Source organism: Macaca fascicularis, chromosome 20, assembly GCF_037993035.2.
Source record: "Macaca fascicularis isolate 582-1 chromosome 20, T2T-MFA8v1.1".
Taxonomy (NCBI): Eukaryota; Metazoa; Chordata; class Mammalia; order Primates; family Cercopithecidae; genus Macaca; species Macaca fascicularis.
The window spans coordinates 46,606,302-46,623,030 of record NC_088394.1 but is presented as its reverse complement, the minus strand read 5'-3'; positions in this window follow the sequence as shown (position 1 = coordinate 46,623,030).

Genomic DNA, 16,729 nt, shown 5'->3' with positions numbered 1-16,729 from the left:
CAACTCCTGAAAGAAAAAAAAGCAGAAAGGGTTACTCTAAAAGTTGAGATGGTGGTTATCACTTCCAGGGGGTCAGGTTTTGATTGGGATGGGGACAGTGGGGAGTCTCACTTCTTACTCTCAGGTGATAGTTATGAGTATTTGCTTAATAATAATTTGCTAAGCTGTATGCTTTTATGCACTTTTCCCTGTGTGTTATATTTCACAATACAAATATCTTAATAGGCTGAGTGCAGCAACTCACACCTGTAATCCCAACACTTTGGGCGGCTGAGTTGGGAGGCTCACTTGAGGTCAGGAGTTTGAAACCAGCCTGGCCAACATAGTGAGATCCTATCTCTACAAAAATAAATTAAAATTTAAAAATGTTAAAATTGGTTGGGTGTGGTGGCTCACGCCTGTAATCCCAGCACTTTGGGAGACTGAGGCAGATGGATAACCTAAAGTCAGGAGTTCGAGACCAGCCAGGCCAATGTGGTGAAACCCTCTCCCTACTAAAAATACAAAAATTAACTGGGTGTGGTGGTGGGACCCTGTAATCCCAGCTACTTGAGAGGCTGAGGCAGGAGAATTGCTTGAACCCAGGAGGCAGAGGTTGTGGTGAGCAGAGATCGCACCACTGCACTCCACCTGGGCGACAGAGTGGGACTCCGTCTCAAAAAAACAAAAAGTTAAAATTTAAAAATATAAATATTTTAATAAAAGAATAAATGGGTGCATCAAATATATATTCAATATTTATTAGGTACCAAGTACGACAGCAGTCAGAGCTGGTATTTGAACCTGAGGCTAGCATGGTGTTCTGACTCCAAAGCCCCAGATTCCCTAATCTACAGGAAAGAATCAGGAATAGCAAGCAGCTATCGGGGCCATGAGATCCTCACAGGCACCTCCTTAACATACCAGTGTGTGGTGAATTATGGAGATGGCCTGGATCTTCATCCCTCCTTGTCTTCATGCTGTTTGCCACACACCTTTATAGTTCTTCTCACTAAATAGGTAGGGTTCATTTCCCCACCCCTTGAGTCCGGGCTGTCCTGGACACTGGCTTTGCCCCATGTCATGTGGCAGAAGGGACAGTGGCGTCAGCTCCAGGCCTTGGCCTCAAAAGACCTCATGCATTTCACTTGTCCCCTCGAGCTTCTGCTGTCATTGTGAGAAGAACATGTCCAGAGTATCCAGCTGGAGACACAGGATGAAGTGACACATGGATCTGAGCCAAGGGCAGCTGAGATCCACTGATAGCCAGCCCACTCCGACATGTGGGCAAACTCAGGCAAGATCAGCCAATTCTCATCCATGTGTTTTGTGAACTCAAATCAGATGTTATTGTTGTTTCCAGCTACTGAATTTTGGGGCTGTTTGTTATGTAGGAATAGCTAGCTGATACATTGTCTGTAAACAGTAGTGAGGTCTGGGGATGTGTTGGCATAGGGTTCCTGAAAGGACCTGTCTGGGATAGGGAGTGATCAGCACCAGTCTACCCAATGCTCCTGCCTTCCCTGGATTCGCTTTGAGGCTCCAAGCAGCTTCCATGTAAACATAACCACTAATTACTCATGCCTTGTATGTAGATAGCGCTCATACCAGGCCCTGGCTCAGCACCTTATGGACCTGGCCCACTTAACCCTTACAGTGGGCCTATGAGGTAGGCCCTATTACTGCCCCCATTTTACAGGTGAAAAGACTGAAAACAAGAGCTTAGCCCACAGTCACATGGCTTGTAAGAGGCAGAGCTGGGATGTGACTTCAGAGCCTGTGCTTTACCACTGTGCCACCCTGCCCGCCCATCCCAGCCTGCTCTCCTTGAAACCTCTTCCCCAGCCTTGAGATGCCAAGCCTTTGGGCTCTCAAAAGAGGGCCACCTCGTGCCCCTGCTTGCTTTCTCCTCTCTCCCAGGGTCCCCCAGGTCCCCAGCATGAAGATCGCGCTCAGCAGCATTATGCCCCAGAAGATGAAGGCTCCTGTGGATAAACATGAGGCCACTCTCCAGGAAGCAGTCAGCAGAAAGAACGCTTAGTGACAACCTCTAAGCAGGACGAAGGCTGTTGGAAGCGCATTTGTCATCGTGATGGAGAATCTTGGAATATTTGCATTGGAAGGGATTACAGAGCTGCCCCAGTGCAAGGTACAGACTTTTTTTTTAAGCCACAGAGTCTTTTCTTCAAATGGAATCTGATACAGAAGCTCAACATGTAAAAGAGGCCAAAGCCAAGTTTTTCTAGCTGGGAAGCAAGGGAGCTCTGCCTTAGGCCTACCGAGGGCACCCCTAGGCTTTGAGGGTGCTCCATCAAAGCCTGGGGTGCCCTCGGTAGGCCTAAGGCCGCAAAGCCTAGGGGTGCCCTCGGTAGGCCTAAGGCAGAGCTCCCTTTGGGAGTCACTGGGGTGGTTTTGCTGATGGAAAAAGGGCCTCAGGGCCACAGAAGGAATGAGTAGAAGAGCCAAGACTTGAACTCAGATCTCCTGCCTCCCGCCTCTAGGCTTGTTTTCCTATTCCAAGTGTTTAAAAACAAAAGCATGCACCCCAAAAGAAAGATGTAAACCTGATTTCTTTTTCAAACATGAATTTTTCAAAATAACGCATGTGGAGGCCAGGTACCATGGCTCATGTCTGTAATTTCCAGCACTTTGGAGAGCTGAGGTGGGAGGATCCCTGGAGGTCAGGAATTCAAGACCAGCCTGGGCAACATAGTGAGATGCCATCTCTACAAAAAATTAAAAAATTAGCTGGGCGTCGTGATGTGTGCCTGTAGTTCCAGCTATTCGGGACGCTGAGGTGGGAGGATCACTTGAGCCCAGGAGTTTGAGGCTGCAGTGAGCTATGACTGTGCCACTGCACTTCAGCCTGGGTGACAAAGCCAGACCCTGTCTCAAAAAGAAACAAAAAAAATCCAGTCATGAGATTTCAGGACCCCACTTCTATAGAGCATCACTGTGTTTAGCAGGAGGTCCACTGAGACCCTTGGCTCTTTTCCTTGGGGGTTATCTCTGGTGACTCCTCTCCCTGCACCTCGCTGCACAGCCCTTGTGTAGCCGGCTTTCCGCAGAGCAGCTGCCGCCAAGACAGGTTTTCCCCGGTGTCTTTGCAGCCTCTTTACTCCAGGGCTATGGTCTGGCTGCAGGGGTCGGTCTGCAGGTGTGATAAGATGCTCCAGAGCATTCCCCAGGTGGGGAGGAGCCAGAGGCGCCTGGGAGGGAGCGCTGAACTGCGAGTCATGCATTAGATGCCTCTGGGTTTTTCCTGCCTAGCTCTTTCTGGAAATAGTAGCTGGTTATTCTTCTTCAGGAAGACACCCCTTCCTGATTTCATTCCATGGAGTTTGGGTGGACTGGAGCACCAGCTACCCTTGGGCCAGTCCCTCCACTTATTGGGCCTCCATTTCTCTACTTGTAGAGTGTATGTTTCCTGGGGCTGCGGTAACAGACACAAACTGAAAGGTATACGCAAGTTCTGGAGACTAGGAGTCTGAAATCTACGTGTTGGTGGGGCCATGCTCCCTCTGATGTTTTAGGGAAGAATCTGTTCCACGCCTCTCACCTGGCCTCTGGCAGCTTCCAGCAACCCTTGGGGTTCCTTGCTGTGTAACTGCTTCACTCCTGTCTCTGCCTCTGTCTTCACATGGCCTTCTCTCTTCTGTGCGCTTCTGTGCCTGAATCTCCCTCTGATTTTAATTTTTTTAGAGACAAGGGTCTGGCTATGTTGCCAAGGATAGTCTTGAACTCCTGGCTCAAGCGATCCCCCTGAGTAGCTGGGATTACAGGCATGAGCTACCATGCCCAGCAAATTCCACGCCCAGCAAATTCCTCCCTTCTTATAAAAACACCAGTCACTGGATTAGGACCCACTCCAAGCCAGTATGACCTCATTTGAACTTGGTTACATCTCCAAAGACCCTATTTCCAAATAAGGTCACATTACATATACTAAGGGTTAGGGCTTGAACATATATGTACAGGGAACACAATTCAACCCACAACAGAAGTGAAAGGTTGTCCTAGGCCCATGCCCACCTGACGTCCCTGGATTTTGTGAAATAAGTGATGTTTCAGGGACTGAACCAAATGGTAGTTGATCCAGACTTATCCACAGTGTCCAAGCTCTCATCCTTTCCCAGAGGCCCCACAGCACCCTGTCTGGGCCACTCTTAAAGCATAGATCCCTTTCTACTTCCTTTCCCCTATTAGAGGGCAGGATGGGTCTGTTTCACTCCTTATCCATTGGCCCCTGGACCCACATCCGGGGGTGGCAGAGCAAACACCAGGCCTTGAATCCACCTCCCAGTCTTTTCAGTCCTACCTTCCAATATGGCCCGACTCACCCCGTCCCCGCCTCCCCAGTTCCACCCCACCCAGGCGCCACTGCCCCCCAACTCTAACATCTCCCTCACCATTTCCTTCCTGCCTTGCCTCCTCCAATCCACTCTCCACACAGCTGTCAGAGAGCCCTTTCAAAACGATAAATGGATCATCTCACTCCCTGGCTCAAAGCTTTTGGGGGATTCCCCTCATTCTTAGCATAAAGTCCAAGCTTCTCTGCTCAGCCTCCACACCTGCCCTCATCTGGCCCAGACGACCTCTCCCACCTGTGTCTGCCTTCTTTTTTTTGTTTTGTTTGTTTGTTTGTTTTGAGACAGAGTCCTGTTCTGTCACCCAGGCTGGAGTGTAGTGGTGCAATCACAGCTCACTGCAGCCTCAACCTTCCTGGCTCAAGTGATCCTCCCACCTCAGCCTCCCAAGGAGCTGGGACCACAGATGTGCACCACCATGCTTGGCTAATTTGTTAATTAAAAATTTTTGTGTGTATGTGCGGAGATAAGGTCTTGCCATGTTGCCCAGGTTGGTCTTGAACTCCTGGCCTCAAGCGATCCTCTGGCCTCCACCCGCCAAAGTGCTGGGATTATGGGTGTGAGCCACCACACCCAGCCTGTGTTTGCACTCTTGATCCTCGGAAACACTGACCACTTCTGTGGGGTGACTTGCTCCTGTTGCTCCACATGCTGGCTGCACTGAGGAGGCTTTCCCTGACACTTCACAATCTTTTTTTTTTTTTTTTGAGATAGGGTCTCACTCTGTTGGCCAGGCTGGGGTGCAGTGGCATGATCTCAGCTCACTGCAACCTCCACCTCCCAGGTTCAAGTGATTCTCCTGCCTCAGCCTCCCGAGTAGCTGGGGTTACAGGTGTGCACCACCACGCCTGGCTAATTTTTGTAATTTTAGTAGAGATGGGATTTCACCATGTTGGCCAGGCTGGTCTCGAACTCCTGACCTCAAGTGATCCACCTGCCTCGGCCTCCCAAGGTGCTGGGATGACACGCGTGAGCCACTGCGTCTGGCCATATCTCCTTTTTTTTTTGCGATGGAGTCTCCCTCTGTTGCCCAGGCTGGAGTGCAGTGGCACAATCTTGGCTCATGGCAAGCTCCGCCTCCTGGGTTCATGCCATTCTTCTGCCTCATCCTCCCGAGTAGCTGGGATTACAGGCGCCCGCCACCACACCCAGCTAATATTTTGTATTTTTAGTAGAGATGGGGTTTCATCCTGTTAGCCAGGATGGTCTCGATCTTCCGACCTCGTGATCCGCCCATCTCGGCCTCCCAAGGTGCCGGGATGACAGGTGTGAGCCACCATGCCTGGCCCGTATCTCCATTTTTAACAAGAGGGAGGCCCCCTCCTGCTGCTTAGGGCAGGCCACGGCGTCCAGCTAGAATTGACAGCCACGTTGTTTTTCACTGTATGTATTTTTGTGGTGGTTTTTCTTATTGTGGGTTGATACCATTTCTTGCATTGATGGTGGTGACAGAAATGCTCCATATTAAATGGAAAGCAGGGCCAGGTGATGATGGATATGGCAGAAAATGTGAAGGAGGCCTGAGGGAAAGAAGGTAGATTCTGAATTCTGATCCGGCCCCTGATCCGGAATGGATGCTGAAGCTCAGAGAGGGAAGGGACGGGTCTGGAGTCACACACAGTGCCAGGGGTGACGCCAGTTCTCAAGCTCGCAGCCCAGTGCTCCTTCCTCTGACCTTTCAGCTGTACTGGGCTTCGATGCATAATGAATGGAATTCTGAGCTGCCGCTTTACTCCCAGAAACCCCTGCCATCAAGTCCCTCTCCCCAACTCGGGGTCCCTTGGCCCATTTAAAAACCCAGGCTGCTGGTGAGTGTGTAGAATACATCCTTTTTAACGATACTCAGACAAGCAAGTCTGGTGCCTAGAAATCATGTTTCTGCTTTGAAAACTGCCACCGACTGCCTTTCCCACCTTCTGCTTAGCAAATCTTCACAGGCCGTGTTTTAAATACTCTTCCTCCTTTTGCTATGATCAAAGGAATTGCTTGTTCCCCTGATAGGTGACAAAAGATGTCAGAGAAACAAATGAGAGAATGTGGTTGCAGCCCCCTTTCTTTCCCCTGGAGGAAGGAGAATCGCAAGGCATCTTGGGCTGGGTGGCTTTTAGCATTGAGTAGGGTGGGGGTGCAGAGATAAGGGAGGAGGCTGCAGGCAAGGGCAGAGGAGGGGATCCCAGGCAGGCTGATAATTTGGCACCAGTAGTTGACATCAGTTGGGTGGGCCGCTCAGCCTGTATTTCCGCTTCTCCTGGGCAAAGCTTCCTAATTTTGCTTTAGGGTACACACCCTTCAGGAGGCATTGACTCCATCCCCAGCACTGGGGCTGTGTGTGTGACTCAGACCTGGCCATGTGATGGACTTCAAGCTGGGCATGTGACCTAAGCAGAACCAAACAGGAGCCATCTTGGGCTTTGTGAGATTGACTGCTCGGAGACAGAAAAGACACCCCTTCCTGCTGGGCTTGGGGTAGGGCTGTGAGCCTGGAGCTACAGGGAGCTTGGCCAAGAGGAACTTCGGAAATGGAGCCAAAAGACGGGGTGGGAAATGGACAGATGCTGAGTCCTGTCCTGATGATCTCAAACTCCTAGATCAAGCTGCGTCTATGTGAACTGTCTTTTTTTTTTTTTTTTTTTTTTTTTTTTTTTTTTTTGGAGACAGGGTCTCTATCTGCCACCCAGGCTGGAGTGCAGTGGCACCATCTCAGCTCACTGCAACCTCTGCCTCCCGGGCTCAAATGATCCTCCTACTCCAGCCCTAAGTAGCTGGTAGAGGCGTGTGCCACCACACCTGGCTTTTTTTTTTTTTTTTTTGAGATGGAGTCTCACTGTTGTTACCCGGACTGGAGTGCAATGGCGCGATCTCAGCTCACTGCAACCTCTCCCTCCCAACTGTTCCAGCAATTCTCCTGCCTCAGCCTCCTGAGTAGCCACCACGCCTGGCTAATTGTTGTATTTTTTGTAGAGACAGCATTTCACCATGTTGTCCAGGCCGGTCTCAAACTCCTGAGTTCAGGCAATCTGTTTGTCTCGGCCTCCCAAAGTGCTGGGATTACAGATATGAGCCACCATGCCAGGCCTGAACTGCCTTTTTTGCTGAATCGTTATTTCCTTTCATTTGTGACAAAAGAAAGTCATTTCTGATGATCTCTTATCACTTGAACATGTATCTTCAGGCACCTCGCCCCCTGCAACAACCCCTAAGGACTTGGAAAATAGTTTTTTCTACCTCTAGCCACATTTCTAGGCACAATTTCAGCCCCTTCCAGGCTCATCACAGGCCAACACTGGAAGAGTCTCTGTTAGAGGCCACAAGTCCAGACTGGGAAACTGAGGCCCTGTGTTGGTCCATTTTGTGTCACTATAAAGGAATACCTGAGGCTGGGTAATTCATAAAGAAAAATGATTTATTTGGCTCAGGGTTCTGCAGGCTGTTCAGGAAGCATAGTCCTGGTCTCTGCTTCTAGTGAGTGCCTTAGGAAGCTTTCACTTGTGGCAGAAGGTGAAGGGGAGCGGGAATCCCATGGTGAGAGAGAGGGCAAGATAAAGACAGTGAAAGACACGCCAGGCTCTTCTAAACAACCAGCCCTCCTGTGAACCTACAGAAAACCCATTCATTACCACGGGAAGGCACCAAGCCATTCATCAGTGATCTGCCTCCAGGACTCAAACGCCTCCCACCAGGTCCCACCGCCAACACTGGGGATCACATTTCAACACGAGATTTGGACGGGACAGACATCCAAACCTTATCAGGCCCATTCAGATGGGATACTACAGAAAGAATTCCTGTCATGGGCCACGCCTTTTCAGTGATCTCAGCCTGGGTGTCTTCCTACCCAGCAGACAGCCTGCAAAAAAAAAAAAATGATCCAAAGCCCTTGTAACCCTGTGAATCCTGCAACCAATGTCCTTCTCCTTGAACCTGACAGTCCCACTATACAGGTTTGGGAACTGAGCCAGCAGGGACAAGGAACTTCTGGCATGCCTACTCTCACCTCCTTATCCTGACACACACTCAGTGCTTCCTCCTTCACTTTTCAGCCAGGAGAGACGGAGACTGACAACATTGATTATGCTTCCAGATCCAGCTATGCCTGAAGGCCCTAGAGCTAGCTCTTGGATCTTTCCAGAGCCAGTCAATCCTCTTTTAGTCATAAACCACGTTGAATTTGGATTCCATTACTTGCAACCAAGAGTCCTGATTGTGTAGCTGCCTTCAAGTCTCTGTGGCGCTGTGTGTCTGGGACAAAGACAGCAGTCCTGGAAGTCAGGAAGGCCTGACACAGGGAGATCGGGCATGCCCTGGACCCCCTAGTTATCCCAGTGGGTTACAGGGCCTGGGAGCAGTTGGGGTTGGGGAAAGGCTAGTAGTGTGGGGATGCAGTGAGGACCAGAATGAGCAGGGTAGGGCACCAATGCCAGGGCAAGGTGCCTCTGGGAGGGGGGCTGGTTTTCCAAGAACTGGGGACATAGAAGCCTCACACCAATGATTCTCCGAGTATGGTCCGCAGACCAGCAGCATCTGGGAATTTGTTGGAGATGCACATTCTCAGGCCCTGCCTCAGACCCACTGAATTAGCAGCTCTGGGTGTGGGGCCAGCAAGGTGGGTTTTAACAAGGCCTCTGGTTGCCTCCAATGTTGACTGTTGCTTGAGCGCCACTGCCTCAGACATTAAATGAATTAAATATGCTCAGAGAAGAAAGCAAATTATTTAGTATTGAGAACAGATGTGAGGGGCCCAGAGTATACTGTTCACAAGTATCTAGGGGACCCTTCACAGCTACAGAGGCTGGGACAAGGACCCCTGTACTTCTCCCCACAGGCCTGTATCAAGCAAGATGGCAAAGCAAGGAAGGGCCACCACCTCCAAGTCCCTCCAGGCCCATTCTCCTGGGCCTCCTCCTGAGGACCCTCCTCCACCAAGGAGACCCCATACCACAGCCTGCCTTTCCCGGCACACAGAGAGGAGGGGATGGCTCAGGGGTTGTGAGTGCCAGGCAGGGGTTGACCGGATGACCCTGAGCCTGTCAAACTAGGATCACACCAGCCAGATCCCTGAATCCAGCCCTCCCTCTCTAACTCCGTTTCAGAAACTCTGCCTTGTAGTCAGAATGGGCTGGGTTCTGTGGCAGGAACATAAGCCTGCATATAGACAATAACCTTAACTCTCCGTGGCTTCACCCATCACAGGGTACTTCTCATGCTCACAAAGTCCAGAGCAATGCAGGTGACTCTCCAGGATAATTTCTTTTCTTTTCTTTTCTTTTTGAGACAGGGTGTCGCTCTATTGCCAGCCTGAGTGCAGTGGTGCAATCATGGCTCACTGCAGCCTCGACCTCCTGGACTCAAGTGATCCTCCCGCCTCAGCCTCCCAAATAGTTGGGACTGATGCCTAGCTGATTTCTGTCACCAAGAGCCTTTTCTTCCATGCAACAGCTCAGCAAACCAGGGTGCTCCTCTCTTGCAGCTGTGCCATGTCAACACGAGGCTTTAGGGGCAGAGAGAACTAAAGAGACACAAACTGGCTCTTAAATACTTTCACCCAGGCACTTCCACCCCCAGCCATAGGCCAGAATGAGCCTCATGATCCCGTGCAGGCAGGAGGGAGCTGGAGCACATGGGGAGTGTGTGGAGAGCCAGTGATCAATATAAATCTCTGTCACCTTTCTTCTGGATGCCACCAGCTGCAGTCCACTCTGCCGCCTCCCATGGGATCACTGCCTCCCAAAACACCTGCTGAAGGCTGACCTGACGTAGACCTGGCACTGTGCTCAGCACCAGCTCTCCCATAATGACCAGGACAGACGTGGTCCCATCCCATTCCTTAAGGGGCTCATATCAGAGAAGGGAGGGGATTGAACAGACCCTCCTCAAAGTTTCCTGGCCCCCATTTCTGTGTCCCTTTTTTGTGAGCATCACCATCCTTCCTGACTCACAGAATAAGCTTAATCAGTTCTCAACCCTGGAATGAGCCTCAGTTTTCTCATCTGTACAACGGGGATAATAAGAGACTTAACAGAGGTCATCTGATGATCATAAGAAAACGAGTCTCCAATTGGTGCAGCCTAAGTAGCCACCAGGCAGTGGGGCCAGGATTCAAACTCCATCATCTGATTCCATTGCTCCATTCTCTGCTGTGGCCCTTCCTCGTCCTCCTTAGCTGGGTGGGCCCTGTAGAGTTTGCCTCAAACATTGAAGCTTTTGCTAAGAAGGAGGGGATCTGAGAGTCCAACTTCCCGGCCACAGCCAAGGTGAGCCAGGCCTGGCCTTGAGCCAACTTGGTTCCCTGAACACTGCCTGAACTAGCCCAGCCTGATCCCCAAGGCGTCCCTGGAACTGGCCCTGGCTCAGGTCATTCCAGGAGGGCCACAGCAGCTGTCCTGCAACCCAGGACCCAGACAGGGCCAGCTCCAAGCCCCTCACTCCCACCACACTTTCTCTACATGTACATGTGGTCAAAAACCTTACCATGGGACTGGTAAGGCCACCACGGCCACCATTAGAAACCTGATCCTGAGCTGCTGATTAAAACCAGGAGGGGGTTTTAATCAGCTGAGACCATATGCTATTTAACGGAAGATGAAAGCACGAGTGATAAGCATCATCTCAGAAAGGCTGTCATTAAAGGAAGAGCAGAACAGCAAGAGGCAGCTTTTATCATTATAGCAGCCCCTCGCAAAGCTCTTGTGAGGGGCTTTGGGGAACATCTGGGCTCAGTCTATTATGCAGTACTTAACAATGTCATTGTGTTTGACAACGGCTCCTGAGCCCACGCCATGCTAAACTTCTAAATATACAATTAATGTCTATTAATTATAGTTTTCAAATCAGTAAAATGAGCCTTCATTAACTTAATCGCCTCTTCTATTTGATCAGGAAATTGTACTCTCGGTGTTCATAATCCCCGCATCTGAAACCCCCCTTTGACAGGCGGCATGTGATGCTTGGCTGACTGTTTTAGGGAAGGCCTGCCTGTCCTCCCCACATCTAGGCACCCCCCTACTCCACCCTCGGCCATGAGATGGGAAGCCACCGTGGGCCTCCGAAGTATTCCAAAGGGTTCGTGAGCAGGCATGAGGTTCAGGAGAGAGCAATGGAAGTGAGGCGGCAGCTGCCATCATGGTACCTGGTCAAGCTGGAGCCCAGCTCAGATGGAATTGGATCTGAACCAGTATGTGTTGGGGGGATGATGTGGAGAGGAAACTGGCCACTGCCTCCTGCATCTCTAGGCAGCCCTCCTTCTCACTGTCAGCAGCCTTGGGGATTACTTCGCTGCTCACAACAGCCGGAGGCTTACGGTGTAATTAACCCCATTGCAGTCATGGGCAAACTGAGACTCACAGAGGGAAACGGTTTCCTCGGGACTGCAGAGCTCATTGTCAGCCAAGCTGAGCCTTCAACTCAGCTCATCTAATGCCCAAGATAGGGCCTCACCCTGAGTTTGCATATATAATGGAGGTCACTGTTGTTCAGTGAACTTTCATCCTTTTCTCTCCCCTTAGCATAAAGAGTGCTTCCCTACCCCATGGCTTTTGGGCTTGGCCATGTGACTTGCTTTGTCCAATGGGATGGGAGTGAATGCCATGAGTTCAACCATGTAATTTACTTTAACCAGTGAGAGAGGAATGAATGCCATGAGCTGGGCGGTGTAGCTTGCTTTGGCCAGTGGGATGGGAGTGGATGCCATAAACTTGGCCATGTGACTTAGTTTGCCCAATAGGATGGGTGTAGATAGGATGAGCTTGGCCATGTGACTTGCTTTGGCCAATGGGATGGGAGTTAACATGATGAGCCTAGGCCATGTGACTTGCTTTGACCAATGGGATGGGAGCAGATGTAATGGGCTTGACAGGTGACTTCCTTTGGCCAATGGAACAGGAGTGGGTATGATGTCCACCATGGCCCCTTCTTCTTGGGTGATCAGGAGATGTGCAGAGAAGAGGGGTGGGGAGAGGGAGAGAGAGAGAGACAGTGAGCAAGCGAGAGAGTCTTTGGACCTAATTGGGTCAAATGCCTTAGACAACTTACACAACTTCCCAGTTTTACCGTCCTCCGCAATAAAATGGACGTGATAGAAAGCCTGCTTCCTAAGATTGCTGTGAGGGTGACATGGGCAGTGCTTTGCCTGGAAGGCTGGAGAGTGGCTTTGCCTGGTGGGATTCTGGCACCATGGCATCTCAGAGGGCCCAGAGCAAGGAAGTGGCTGCACCCCAACCCCAGCTTCATGGGTCGGCAAGCCCTGGACTGTTCAAACCCTATTGCAGCCTTCTATAAATGCAGATCGTCTTTACAGTTCTCTCCCCTTGGCTCCAACTTTGTTTCCACTGCCTTATTTTAAGCCCACCACCTCAACTCATTTATGCCTTAAAGAAGTTTATGGCTAAGTGGGGACAGCAGACAGGTAGCTGTGATATGAGGCCTATGCAGGAGGCCCAGGAGGGGCATCTACCCAAGGCTTGGGGGTCAGGGAGGATTTCCTGGAGGAGCGGGGTCTTGAAGAAGGAAGGGGACAGATGTACTAGAGACCCACGGCCACCTGTCATTTCAGCTGCAGCTACTGAGGACAGTCTCACAAACACAGACTCACCTCATCTCAGCAGAACTGTACCTGGCCTTCCTGCCCATTCCCTGGGCCTTCTCCAGTCCTGCAGGAAGCGAAGGGGCATCAACAGCCCCAGAGACACCCCCAAGACACAGGCTGGGGCCTTTCCCCCTGCAGCCAGACACCCCAGGGTCACTCTGTCCTCATCCTAGAGGGCCGCTGTCTCTAATGATGACCTCAGCAAGGCACCTTCATGTCACTTTGTCACCTGCCATCTTGCCTTCCTGCCCCATCACTCCTCTCCTGAGCATCACCCTACCAAAAACCCACCCCCAAGTCTCTGTCTTAGGCCAGGCCTTGGGGAACCCAGACTCGGACCAGGAGCAGCTAGGTGAGAGGTGAGGACAAGCACTGCATGGAGAAGGAGCAGCATATTCTGGGCTGGAAGGGAAAGGAAAATCCTCCATTGTTTAAGGGTTGTCAGGGAGCACGGGCAGTGGGGCAGAGGGGAAAGGCAGGAAGTCATGGAGGAGACAGGAGACAGGGAGCTAGTGGCTCCTGAGGGCCGGGTCTGCAGGGCTGGGAGCTGAACCCTTGTCCTGAGGGCAGTGAGATGGGTTTGCAGTAGGAAGTGGCATGGTCAGATTGGCGTTTCTGTTTTTGTTTTTTGTTTTGTTTTGAGACGGAGTTTTGCTCTGTTGCCCAGGCCAGAGTGCGACGGCGTGATCTCGGCTCACTGCAACCTCCGCCTCCCAGGTTCAAGCGACTCTCCTGCCTCAGCCTCCCGAGTAGCTAGGATTACAGGCACCCGCCACCATGCCCGGCTAATTTTTTGTACTTTTGGTAGAGTCGGGGTTTCACCATGTTGGCCAAGCTTGTCTCAAACTTCTGACCTCAGGTGATCCACCTGCCTCGGCCTTTCAAAATGCTGGGATTACAGGCGTGAGCCACCGCACCAGGCTGTTTTTGTTTCTTTTTAAACAGAATCTTTCCCTGTCTCCCAGGCTGGAGTGCAGTGGTGTGATCTCTGCTCACTGCAACCTCCACCTCTTGAGTCAAGAGATTCTCCTGCCTCAGCCTCCTGAGTAGCTGGGATTACAGGGATGTGCAACCATGCCTGGTGACTTTTTGTATTTTAGTAGAGACAGGATTTCGCCATGTTGCCCAGGCTGGTCTCGAACTCCTGACTCTGGTGATTCGCCCACCTCGGCCTCCCAAAGTGCTGGGATTACAGGCATGAGCCACTGCACCTGGCCCAGATTGGCATTTTTAAAAGTGCTTTTTGTCTGCAGTGTGGGGACTGATGGGAGACAGCATGGCCAGTGGAGGAACTGTCCCCAGACTGGGGAGAGCCAACAGGAGTCTCCGCTAGGGTATGCTAGGGTAGAGTGGAAAAGGCCTCAGTAACCGGAGTGATGAGGGAGAGAGGAGTCAAGGATGACACCCAAGCTTCTGGTCTGGGTTACCTGGATTGTCTTGCCATCTGCTGAGCTAGGAGCAGGTTTTGGGGTAAGATGATGAGTTTCTTTTGAGGCATGTAGTTGGGACTCATTGATAGCAACCTAGAGACAGTCATGGCAGTGGACGAGATCCCAAGAAGTGAGTCTATAGAGAAGGCCAGGCAGCCAGCACTGAGATCTGAGCAATGCCATTATTTTTAAAACTTTTATTTTGAAATAATTATAGACTCTCAGAAAGTTGCAGACAAAGCCCAGTCAGGTCCCATGTACCAGTTTGATTGCCACCATCTTGAAAGGAGGATTAGACAAATCTGACTGCTAAAAGTGGCCCAGGGATTCTGGAGAAAACCCAACAGGTTTGATATCAGGAAAGCAATTTCACTTACAATTCAGGTTTGACTGCAAGTGAGAGTGGTTGAAACAAGTGAGAAGTTGATTGCTTCCTCATATAATAGTCTAAATACAGGTGTCCAAGCCTGGAATAGAGGTCCTGGTCCTCTAAGTTCTCAGGAACACAGGCTTCTTTCAGCCACTCCACATCTCTAGGGTGTTGTCCTCGTGGTCCAAAATGGTGGCTGGAATTCCAGCCATCACACCTGCTTTCCAAGCAGCAAAATGGAAGAAGGGACATAGAAGAACAGAGATGACAATAGGTATAAACAACCTCTCTTTTTAAAGGAGATTCCCAGGAGCTGCTACATGACACTTACTGTTGACTAGAGTTTAGTAGCAAAATTTATTTGTGAAAGAGTCTGAGAACTGTAGTCTTTATTCTTGGACTCAAAATCAGAGGCTCTATTACAAGGAAGAAAGAGTGTATCCAGGGGAACAACTAGCTTCCTGTGCACAGAATCCAAGGGCAGAGGGTGTTCTGAAAGGGAAGGTGTGTCAGTATCACAAAAACAATCAAGAAGTCAAGAAAGGTAGCAATGAAATGCCCAGTGGATTTAGGGACAAGAAAGTCCAGTGGCAACTTGGTGAGGATAATGGCAATTATCCATCTGACAGAACCCTTGATTCGGAGTGCCTAATGTTTTCCAGAGTCAGCTTTTGTCCAGTGGATAGGGCAGAAAGATAGAGGTGTTGGAGTTGAGGGTGTTGGAGTGCAAATCCAGGCCACAGGTGACAGTACAGCAGCAGGAAGTGGCAATGAAAGAATGAAAGGGACTCCAGGAAGAACCAAGAGGGACTGACTGTGAGAAGGACAGGAACAAGGACAGAAGGAGACGGCAGAGTGTGTGGCTTCCATGGTGTGGCATTTATGGGTTCACAGTGGGGTCCAGGAGTGAGTGGCTACAGAAGAGAGAAAAAGGAGGCCTTTCTGGTGGTGGGGGCCATAACATTGGGAGACTGGGGTTCAGACACCTGCAGAAATCACCCAGGATGCTGGCAGGGTGTCAGGTAGAGGTGAATGCTAAGCTTCTGTGGAGTTTTCCCAGTTACCTCAACACCACTCCCAACTCTGCTGCCAAAAGAACCTGTTTAATGTTCTTGTGGTTGACACCTGCCCCAAACCCTCAATGGTTCCCCCACGGATTCTCAGGAAATGTCCAAACCCCTCACCTTTTTCTTTGCAGTCCTTCTATGATCACCTGGGATGGGTTAGGATGCTTTCAGCTCTAAGCAACAGAAACCCCAAGTAACAGACACTGCCTGTGCCTGGCTTGTAACCCCTGTAGGAATCATTTGTGTTTGCTGGTCCAATTTCCAGCTGCCAGTACCTGCGATTCCACTGAAGCCTATGCCTGTGCACGGAAATAACCCTTGACCAATGACTGACAAGGATAGGTGGATAAATACCTCAGCTCCCTCCCTGTGCTGGTGGGATAACTCTGAGGTATGTTCCACGTGGGCTCCTGGAGTGGAACTTCCCTTCCTTTCCTGCCTCACTTCCCCATTCTCCTCCCTGTCTTTCCCAGGACCACCTCAAAATCAACAACTTGCTCCTGAGTCTTCATCTCAAGACCTCCTCCTGAGAAAAACCAAACAACTAAAATGCAGATGCTGGATGGTTGCCAGGTTGTGTATAAGTGCTTGCTCAACATCATTCCCGAGGACCCAGGACTCTCTGTCTGTGCTCTGTGATCCTCAGGCTGTAGCAAGATGACCACCATCATGACATCCTACAAGTTCCTCAACAGACTTCCCTTCAGATCTCATTGGCCAGAATAAGGTCACACATGGTCTTTCCTGAATCAATCACTGGCAAGGGTGAGGGCTTTGCCATGTCTGGCTTAGACGAATCACCTATGGGCAGAAAGGATGATGGGGTCAACTACAGGAACCACACCACCATCCTATCACCTCTTCTAGTATGACTCTACCACTGTAGGTATGTAATATAGTGAAAAGAAAGAGCTCTGTGTTCTCACTATTTCACA